General features: G+C 40.1%; 1 protein-coding gene across 3 annotated transcripts in view; it reads left to right on the top strand.

The window, feature by feature from the left end:
* Window positions 1–8,878, top strand: part of ZFYVE9 (zinc finger FYVE-type containing 9) — an 85,265-nt gene that overhangs the window by 896 nt on the left and 75,491 nt on the right. The gene's annotated exons all lie outside the window — the stretch shown is intronic.

Below are 8,878 nucleotides of genomic sequence, written 5' to 3'. Positions count from 1 at the left end.
TCCTGATGGGTACTTCGGTGACGACAACCCAGTGTAACCATGAAAACCTGGAACTGAATATAAATATTTACAGTTGTGGTTCAAGTGTGGCTAGAAACTCGTGAGCATGGACATCTTTATGACGTGTTGGGCCGAGAGTTGGGGGAAACATAGGAACACGTTTGGATATTTTGGGGTGAAACAAGAATGGCGCCTGCAACTTGATGTTCTCCAGTCCAGAGCTGGACCTGGATTCAGGCTCCTGCTCAGTCCTCTCCCCAGTGTAGACCTGCTCAGTCACCTGCTGTGAGTAGAGCGTGCCTGGCTCTAGCTTTAGACAAGTCGTACATTATAAAAAACAGTTGCTAATATTTGGCCTTTATTGGTGTGCTTTAGATTATAGCTGGCCATTAGGTCAGGAGAGAAATGCTTCTGAAAATCCAGGTTCCAGGGATCAAGATCAGGTTAAGAATCAAATTAAATAAGTTTGCTTTTAATTTGGCACAAGTGGTAGTCTGTGCCAGAGGGAATGGGGGTGGGGGAACAAGGGCAGAGGCTGAAGAGCCTCTACTTTGGGAATGTTGTTTGGCCTGAATGGGGTAGGAGGAGAGAGATGCACTACTGTAACGTGGCCTGAGAATAGGATACCAGTTTCTGTTGCTGCATGTCCCTGAATTGTATCAGTATTAGCAGAGGGTAAACAGTTATGTTTTTACTTTATATAATGTTTTTACATTATATATTTTTGAATGATCCATAGGTTTTTATATAAGTGCAAATCTTACGTAAAATATTGAAACAGTGAGAGATTCCTTGACTAAATAACAGAGCCAAATGCTGTACATATTTATGAGTTCACTTCATTATTTTTAAATGTGAAGAGAATCAAAGTAATGGCATGATTGGCACGATCAAGGTAAATGAATGTTACGAACTCCAAAGTGTTACATTTCCAACAAGTGGAATTATGCTATAATAGTAAGTTGATTTATTAAAATGGATATTTTTTTAAATTATAATTTTCAGTGTTTATTTTTGTTTCCTGTTGCTTTTACCCATGCTTCAGAAAATGAAAATTGACTAATCACTTCTGCTCTTATTTTTAGTCAGCGTAATATTCTGGTTTTAAATGCTCCCTACCACTGTTAATTTGGTTTGGTTTGTAAACACTGAGGGAATGCATCAAGCTTTCTCTGTTGGATTTTAATTTAAAAAGGTTTTGTAACATTAAGAGGCTATGGGATTTGAAATCAGGGGAGCTGGGTTCTACTTCTGGTTTTATCAAAGATTTCCTGTGTGACCTTGGGCAAGTCATTTAATGATTTTGTGCTCCAGATTTTTTGGTCTGTAGAAAATGAATAATAAACCCCCTTACGAGTGGTGTGACATTCAGTTCATTTTGGTTTGTGGTCTGAAATCCTCTGGGGAGAGAAACTGTAGAAAATAATTTATTATAACTACTGATCCTGTGTGTTGGGCCAAATCTGGTTTAGCAATGTATTTTTAAAAGCAGCACCTTTTCATGTGTTGTTTCACTTCATTGAAACCAAACACAGAAGCAACAAAATTAGATTCTGAGATTTTTATTTAAATATGATTTTTAGGATCCTTCATCTCTAGATTTTGAAGGTGCCATTATACCTTAATGAGTGTAATGATTTTGTTTATTGGTATTCGTTGTACAGAAGCAGATGCACAAAGACATTAAATCTTTACAGTAATTTATAGTTAAGATTTATGTATTTGTCCCACTGTAGATTTAGAATTATATTCTCTCCCAATGAAAAAATGTAATATTCTTTTTAGAGTATAGCCCTGGAGTATTACCAAAAAAAAAGAAAAAAGAAAAGAAAACTTAAAAGTATTAATACTCTGTTTACCAAGATTACAGCTCCACCATCAAGAGCTGGTTAAGTTTCAAACAAACAAACTAAAGTAAGGCAGGGCTGTGTGAAACAGCACCGTTCTGTTTCAAATTCCGTTTCACCGTTTCGAAGGGACAGTGTTTTGTTTTGTCATTTTCTGTCGTTTCGAAGCACCGTTCCATTTAGTTTTGTCGAAACTGTTTTGACATTTTCGCCCATAGGCTATAATGGGGAATCATGAAAATAACCACAACTTTGTCATTTCTTGCCTGATTCAGATGCAAATTGCAGGGATTGTAGCCCCTTCCGAGGCCATGAAACCTGCCAAGTTTCAAGGAGATAGGTGCAGAGGTTTCTGGGAAACCACCTCAAACTGTTCAAAGCAAAACTAGTGACACTTGCTGGCAGGGGCAGCCTCCTGTCACCCGGCGCGCTGATCCGGCGGTCTGCCCACACCCCCAGGAGGTCTGCAGGACTGTGCTGGACTCCTCCCGGGGTGCGGACCCGCGATCTGCACGCTTTCAAAGAGGCCCCCAAAAGCAGCGCTTCGGAAACATTTTGAGTGCCCTTTTTTCCTTTCAAAGCTGTTTCAAAGGCTTTTTATTCATTTTGATTTTGCTGTTTTGAGCTTGAAATGCGTCGGAACAGCTTCGATAGAAACACCTGGTGAAATTTTGCACAGCCCTAAAGTAAAGGTGGTTGATGTAGCAAACCCTAAAACAGATGAGCCAATAATTTTTAAGGTCGTTATTGGAGAAGCAAAATCAGAATACAGTATAAGAGAAGTAGATAAAAAGACATAGTGTATAAGAATTATGCTGGGTAGCAATGGGATAGTGACAGCATGAGACAGCTTAGAACAATCTGCTCAAACTCACTGAGTTAGAGAAGTCAGATACGCCTAGGTGATTGTTTTTGTGGAACAGCGTGCCAGTCGATTAAAGGGAAAACTAACCTGTTTGACCTGCAGGTAAGTAGCTGCCGCTCTTTTGTGTTCTCTGAAGCAAGAAGCTCTGTTCAGCTGATTGAGAAATAGCTTTCAGAGAGGCTTATTTCCATCAGAACTGCTCAGTATAAAGAGTGCAAACTGGTATTGCTTATGAAGACCAGGGAGAAAAATCTTTAAAGGTTTGATACTTATAGAACAATGCTATTTTGTTTAATAAATCCCAGGAACAAGGAGCAAACTTTTGGATAAGACTAAACAGACTTGCATTTTTCTAAATCTTAGATAGCCAACTATTAAGGTGTATTAACATGAAAGCAGTAGATGTATTAGATATACCCATGGCTTAAGTCTTAGACTGTTTGGACAAGCGTTGTGTTTTTCGGTACTGAATGGGAGGCTGAGAATTAAACACAAGTAAACTCAGGTGATGACAGGATGTTTTCACATCTGGACTTAATGTTGGACTTTTAACTCAGATTTTTCTCTTGAGTTCTTCAATCACATGTCGTAGACATTCAAACTGAATCATATATCTAAGGATACCACTAATGGCTAGTTCTACTATATTATTTGCAGTGTGGAGCTCAAATGTAAAAATGTTTAACATACGTCCTGGTTAGGTAGGAATAGCATGCTTTTCTCTACCGTGAATGTGCAGTTTATAAAAATAAACACCGCCCCCAGAACTACTGCAGTAACTTTTTTGTAGTTCTTCCAGGTAATTCAAATATGGCCAAGTACATTTTCGAATTTTAAAATGAATACTGGAATGGCTTCCCTCAGAATTCTTGGGTTCTTATCATCAGGGTACATGGTCCTAGAGAATATTTACTGGACTCCGCAGCATTCCTCCTTTTCTTAGCTGAGGTAGCCAACATTTTTCAGTTTAGAAGTGTATTGCATATCACTGTTGTTCCTTTTTTGCTTCTTTCTGGTTTGGTCTGTGTTTCCCCTCTGGTTGTCCCCAGTGAGGAGTGTAGTGTAGTGCACTCTCGTTAAATTATGCTTTTCGTGGGATGCTCTTGCAGGGCAAATGTGAGTAGGGTATTACAAAGAGAAGGCATCTATAGATAGGTTGTTTTTTTTCCCCCCCAAATTTCCCAACGTTTCTGTCACTGATTCAGATACACTATAACAGCAAAACTGGAAACACTTGTGTTCCAGGTTTTAAGACATCTACTGATATTTTAAGCAGTGTTGCTGAATCCCCTAGGGTCAGGCTGTATGTATGGAAAGTTGTCAGCATCTTGTATAGACCAGTGCTCTCATTTGCTGTCACCGGTGGAACTGAACTAATGTTTGCAAAGAGAAAAGACTTAAATTGCTTAGGGCCTTGTGACTATATTATCTTGCATCAACTCTCTCTGAGAACATTTCTAGATGCTAATTTCACTTTGGAGGCATGGCCTTCCTGAGTTTGTTCCCCTCCATTCTCATACTCATAATGGAGGGACTTGAAATGATCCAATAATGTTAGACAATATTATGAACCCTTATGAGTGGGGGGCCATCTGCCTGATTAGAAGCTTGGGAATGTATTTAACTTGGCAAATTCAGTTAGGAAATACCAATTTATTTCTACCTACTGTAGTTTGTTTACTTAATGCTTGAGTAGTCCCAAAGATGTTAGACCAGCTTTGAGGCTACACAAAAGGGCAAAGTGCTTAATGTATGTCCTAAGTACAATGACTATTGCATTGTCAATGGAGTGGCAGATGTGGGGGAAACCTGTCCCTGCTTCCACCCAGCATATTTGGAATCCAGAGGTCATTTCCCATAAAATGATCATTTAAAATTAGGTCAAACGTATGCCAGTGCTGTTTAGGCTTCTTTTAGTAAAAAATAAGTATGGTTGCACTAATAAAACTTTACAACATTTTTTTTTTAACTTTCAGAAGCTCTCCCAGGGTGTCATGATATTTTGAATTAGTTCTTGAATAATAGAAGTTTTTGTTTAGATGCTTGACTTATCCAAAACTTTAGCATGGAAACACAAAATGAAACCATTATTTGTTTAGTGAATGCTTTTTCTTAGCACAGTTATAGTTATGCACATTGAAATTTAAACGTTTCTTTCAAGGAGTAATAGAAGTAGAAAATTCAAATCAAATTATAGAGGGCTTCATGCTGGGTTTTTGTTTTTTCTAAGAAATAGTGTGATAAACTTGGTAATGTTCATTGGAAGAAGCACATCAAAGAGCTTTCCAAATCCCATAATACCCATTCTATATAATAATGACACCGTAATTATTAATGAAGATTCCTGTATTTTGGTTTCAGTTTTGTAATATTCAAACTCTGCTTTGAACTTTGCACATGTTCATCTATCTTTTTTGGCTTTAAATATGTTTTGAATGATTGATTTGACATAAATAAAATTAAGGTTAATTCGGAGGTAGTATATGTTGTATATAGTTATTGCAAAACATAGGTCTAAACAACAGGTTTGTAGAGCACGCATTAAGAAACATATTAAATAAAATTTGGCCAACTAGAGTGTTAGAACCAATATTTAAATGTAAAAATTAAGACAGCCTCAGGTTAAAAAATAGACTCCTTTGGTATTGTTACCAATGTAATTTAGATTTTTAAACGTAAGTAGCTAATTTTCAATTTACCATTGTTTGTTTTGTACATTTTGCTCAGCTTTGACAATGAAACCGATCTCTCACTTCTACTCAATCACACTTTTCTGGTTCTCTTGCATTTATTCTGCCAAGAGCTGGCTAGCAAATGCTGCAGGGGATATATAAGGAAGAAAGTCATTGAAACAGGGCTAGTGTTGATTGATTTTGGTTTTCCTATTCTAGGCTTTGCTCAGACTGAACTTGATGTTTCTGAACACTTAAGAGGTTGTTGGATGGGTGATGCTACAGAGCTTTGTCTACACTGTTAAAATGACAGATCCCCAGGAGCTCAGCTTCTGAAACCAGTGGAAGTCCAAACATGGATCAGGTGTTGGTTTTTGGGCCTATTTTTTTTATCAACATTGTGGTGCCAAAAATGGGTCTACCTGCTGTAGTCCTATCTGCACAGTGACCATCACTATTTTTACTGATGTTCTTCTGAATTTGTTGGACTCATTAATAGGAAATTGCTGACAAAAGCAGGCTTTGTAACATCCTTTTTAAAATAATTTAGATATTGCATCAGAAGTGCAATATTTGATATTAAACCCTCATTCTGTAAATAAGCCATCTCTTAATGTGTATGTTTTCAAGCCTGTAAATGTTAAGATTTTCCACTGAGGAAAGCATTGCATAAAACATTTTTAAATGGATGTAATTTAAAAATACCCTAGAAACTAAGTGATGTAGTATAATTTAATTTTGTTAGAATTTCCTGTCTTAGTACATAACAGAATATGGAGTAGTGTAGACATGTATTGGGATCAGATGACTCAAGTTCATTCTTCACTTCTTGGCACATCAGGATGGAAATGCTGTTCTATAATACAATAAAGCAATGTAGGCTGATTTTCAGACTTTGTGCCTGATATCTTAATGGGCAAACAATATTAAACAACCTCTAGAATTTTGTGAAAGGCAAGGATTTTTGTGAGTGATAACTTTTATTGGACCAACTTCATGGTTTCTTAGACCATCATGGCTACAATATCGCTCCAACACTACTGAATTTTGCTACTCAGTAAATTGCCATTGCTCCTACTTGTAGGCTAGCTTCATAGTCTAGCCCAGGGGGCATGTTTGTTGTCAGTATATCATGGAATTGTAACATCGTGGTAGAAAGATTAATTTAAAAATAATATATTATCAAAGCTCTTCTGTTGTTTGGTGTATGCAACATATGAAAACACACTTCACAGCTTTTAAGCTACAGTGTAAGCGGGTTGCTTTAGATAGCATGGGTTTAAATTGGCAATTAACCAAATTAACTTAATTTTGAGGTTTTTGCATAGGTGCATGCTTTTGTACAAATGGTGAAGGGTGAATGAAAAGCCAGTTTGCTGTATACACTGCACTCTACGTTCTTGATGCTGATATAACTGTGAATTAAACAAAAACTGTCCCTTGATATATGGAACATTAATTTACCCTCTACTTCTTTGTAATTACTAATACACTGTAGCTGGTACTTGAAAGCATCCTTTTATTTGCATCATCATTTCCTAGCTGAATTTAACTTCTCATCTCTAGAACGTGTTTGAATTTTTCTTTCTTAATTTGTGTAGTTTTCTGTGTACTGGTTGGCTTTTTTTTTTTTTTTTTTTTTTTTTTTTACAAAAAGGATGTAAACTATGGTAGTAAATGAGAAATAAAAACTATTTTGGAGACTCATGTGCAACAAGTGTAAAGTAAATATTCTCAGTAGTGGAATTTTTCCTGTACTGTCTTTCTGTTTCCCCGGCCCTACTTTTCCCTCTAGCCACAAGGATTCATTTCTATTGATAAGAATTTCAAAGAAAAATAGTCCGGGAGCTGGAGCATACATGTATTCCAGTCTCTTGGCTCCCCAGGTTAGTTTTCCAGCCAGGGGGCACCCTGAACCTTTAGAGGAGCCCATTTCTTGACAACTTGGCCTCTCCCCTACCTAGGAATGGGGCAGGCTGTCAATTGGTAGCCCCCTGGGTTTTACATTGCCTTATGTTGTGTGAAGCCCAGATGGGCTGCATACAGGGTGATTTAAAGCCAGAGGCGTGGGGTAGCTGGGCTGGGGATAGTCTCTCCGACCATAGGTCCCAGCTCCCCAGCTGCAGCATTTAAAGCCTGCAGGGCTGTGAGCAGGGGCAGGGGGAAATAGCATTTAAAGCCTGGGGGCTTGGAACCAGGTGAGGCTTAACTTTCCCAGCCATGATTTCTGGCCCACTGGCTTTGAGATCCCTGTCCACACCTCTCAGCTGAGCATCAGGGGTGACACTGAAAGCCCAGGGTGCTGAGAACCAGGCTTAGGGATAGCTTCCCCATCCCTGGTTCCTGCTCTTGCGGGCTTCACAATCCGAGTAGCAGGGACAGTATTTAAAGCTGGGGCACCAGGAACTGGGGTTGGGAGAAGGGGAATTTTACTGGGTCTGGAACCGTCTTAAGCCTCGGAGAGGGCTTCATCTCTGGTTGCACCTGCCTCCCCTCCAGGGTGAAACAGAGGAATGCACTGGGTTGGGGCTTTTCTTCAGTGGAAACCCTCTTGGAGCTCTGAGAGGGTTCTTGCTGCAAAAGAATGGCTATCTCTGTCCCATCAATCAGCCCCTGCATGGTCTGTCAGGGAGCTAATGCTCTTCTTCCCTCCCTCTCCCTTGGAGGGAGGAAGAAAGGGAAAGCAGAAGGTTGTGGGATACTGGGCGTCCTCAACACCCGAGAGAAATAAGTGAGATGGTTGGAAAAAGGAAATACAAAACAGGAAAGGAATGCCAGGAACCATTTTTTTTAATTCTGTCTGTTTTTTATTCAGTGTTTAAAGTGTGCTAAGTGCTTCACAGGAAAATAATCCCGTCTTTGAATAGTTTAAAAGCTATGGCCCTAATCCAGGGGTGAGCAAAATACGGCCTGCCAACTGATTGGATCTGGCCTGCCAGGGTGCTGTGCGGGCCTACTCCCGATCCCATCCATGTCGCCATGTGCGGGCCGGGGGCGATCCGGGCCCTTTTTCGCTCTGCGCGGGCTGTGGCCAGCAGCCCGGGCACGCTGGATCGGAGAGAACGGGCGACACGCTAGAATTAGGCACGGACGCGTAATGGTTGATTCAAGATTGTTTACTTACACCAAAGATGGTCGCGGTGTAGGCTAGACAGTTTCCCAGGCACAGCTCCGATTAAATCCTCGTTTGAGGACTACGACAAGCCCGGGTCTCTCTCTCGAAGTTTGCTAGGCTCCGTGGGTCGTTTTGCGCGCAGGGAGAGGGATACATCGAGGATTGCGAACGGCGACGGGGAGAGGCTAGAGGCTGATCAGACCTCTGTTGCCTGCTTGAAATGCGCTGGGTCCGATAGGCTCTGCAGCGCTTAGAGATCTTCACACAGCGTGAAGTCTCCTCCTCCTGGTGTTCGTGGAGTCCTCCCTTGCGGGGGTTCTCCTCGGAGTTCTCCAACTTGGGCGGAAACCACTCAAGCTTTTTATACGGCTAGCAAGCC

The sequence above is a fragment of the Alligator sinensis genome, unplaced genomic scaffold, assembly GCF_000455745.1.
Source record: "Alligator sinensis unplaced genomic scaffold, ASM45574v1 scaffold63_1, whole genome shotgun sequence".
In the NCBI taxonomy this organism is placed as follows: Eukaryota; Metazoa; Chordata; order Crocodylia; family Alligatoridae; genus Alligator; species Alligator sinensis.
Note: the sequence above shows the minus strand (reverse complement) of the source record. Positions and strands in the feature narration are given on the sequence as shown.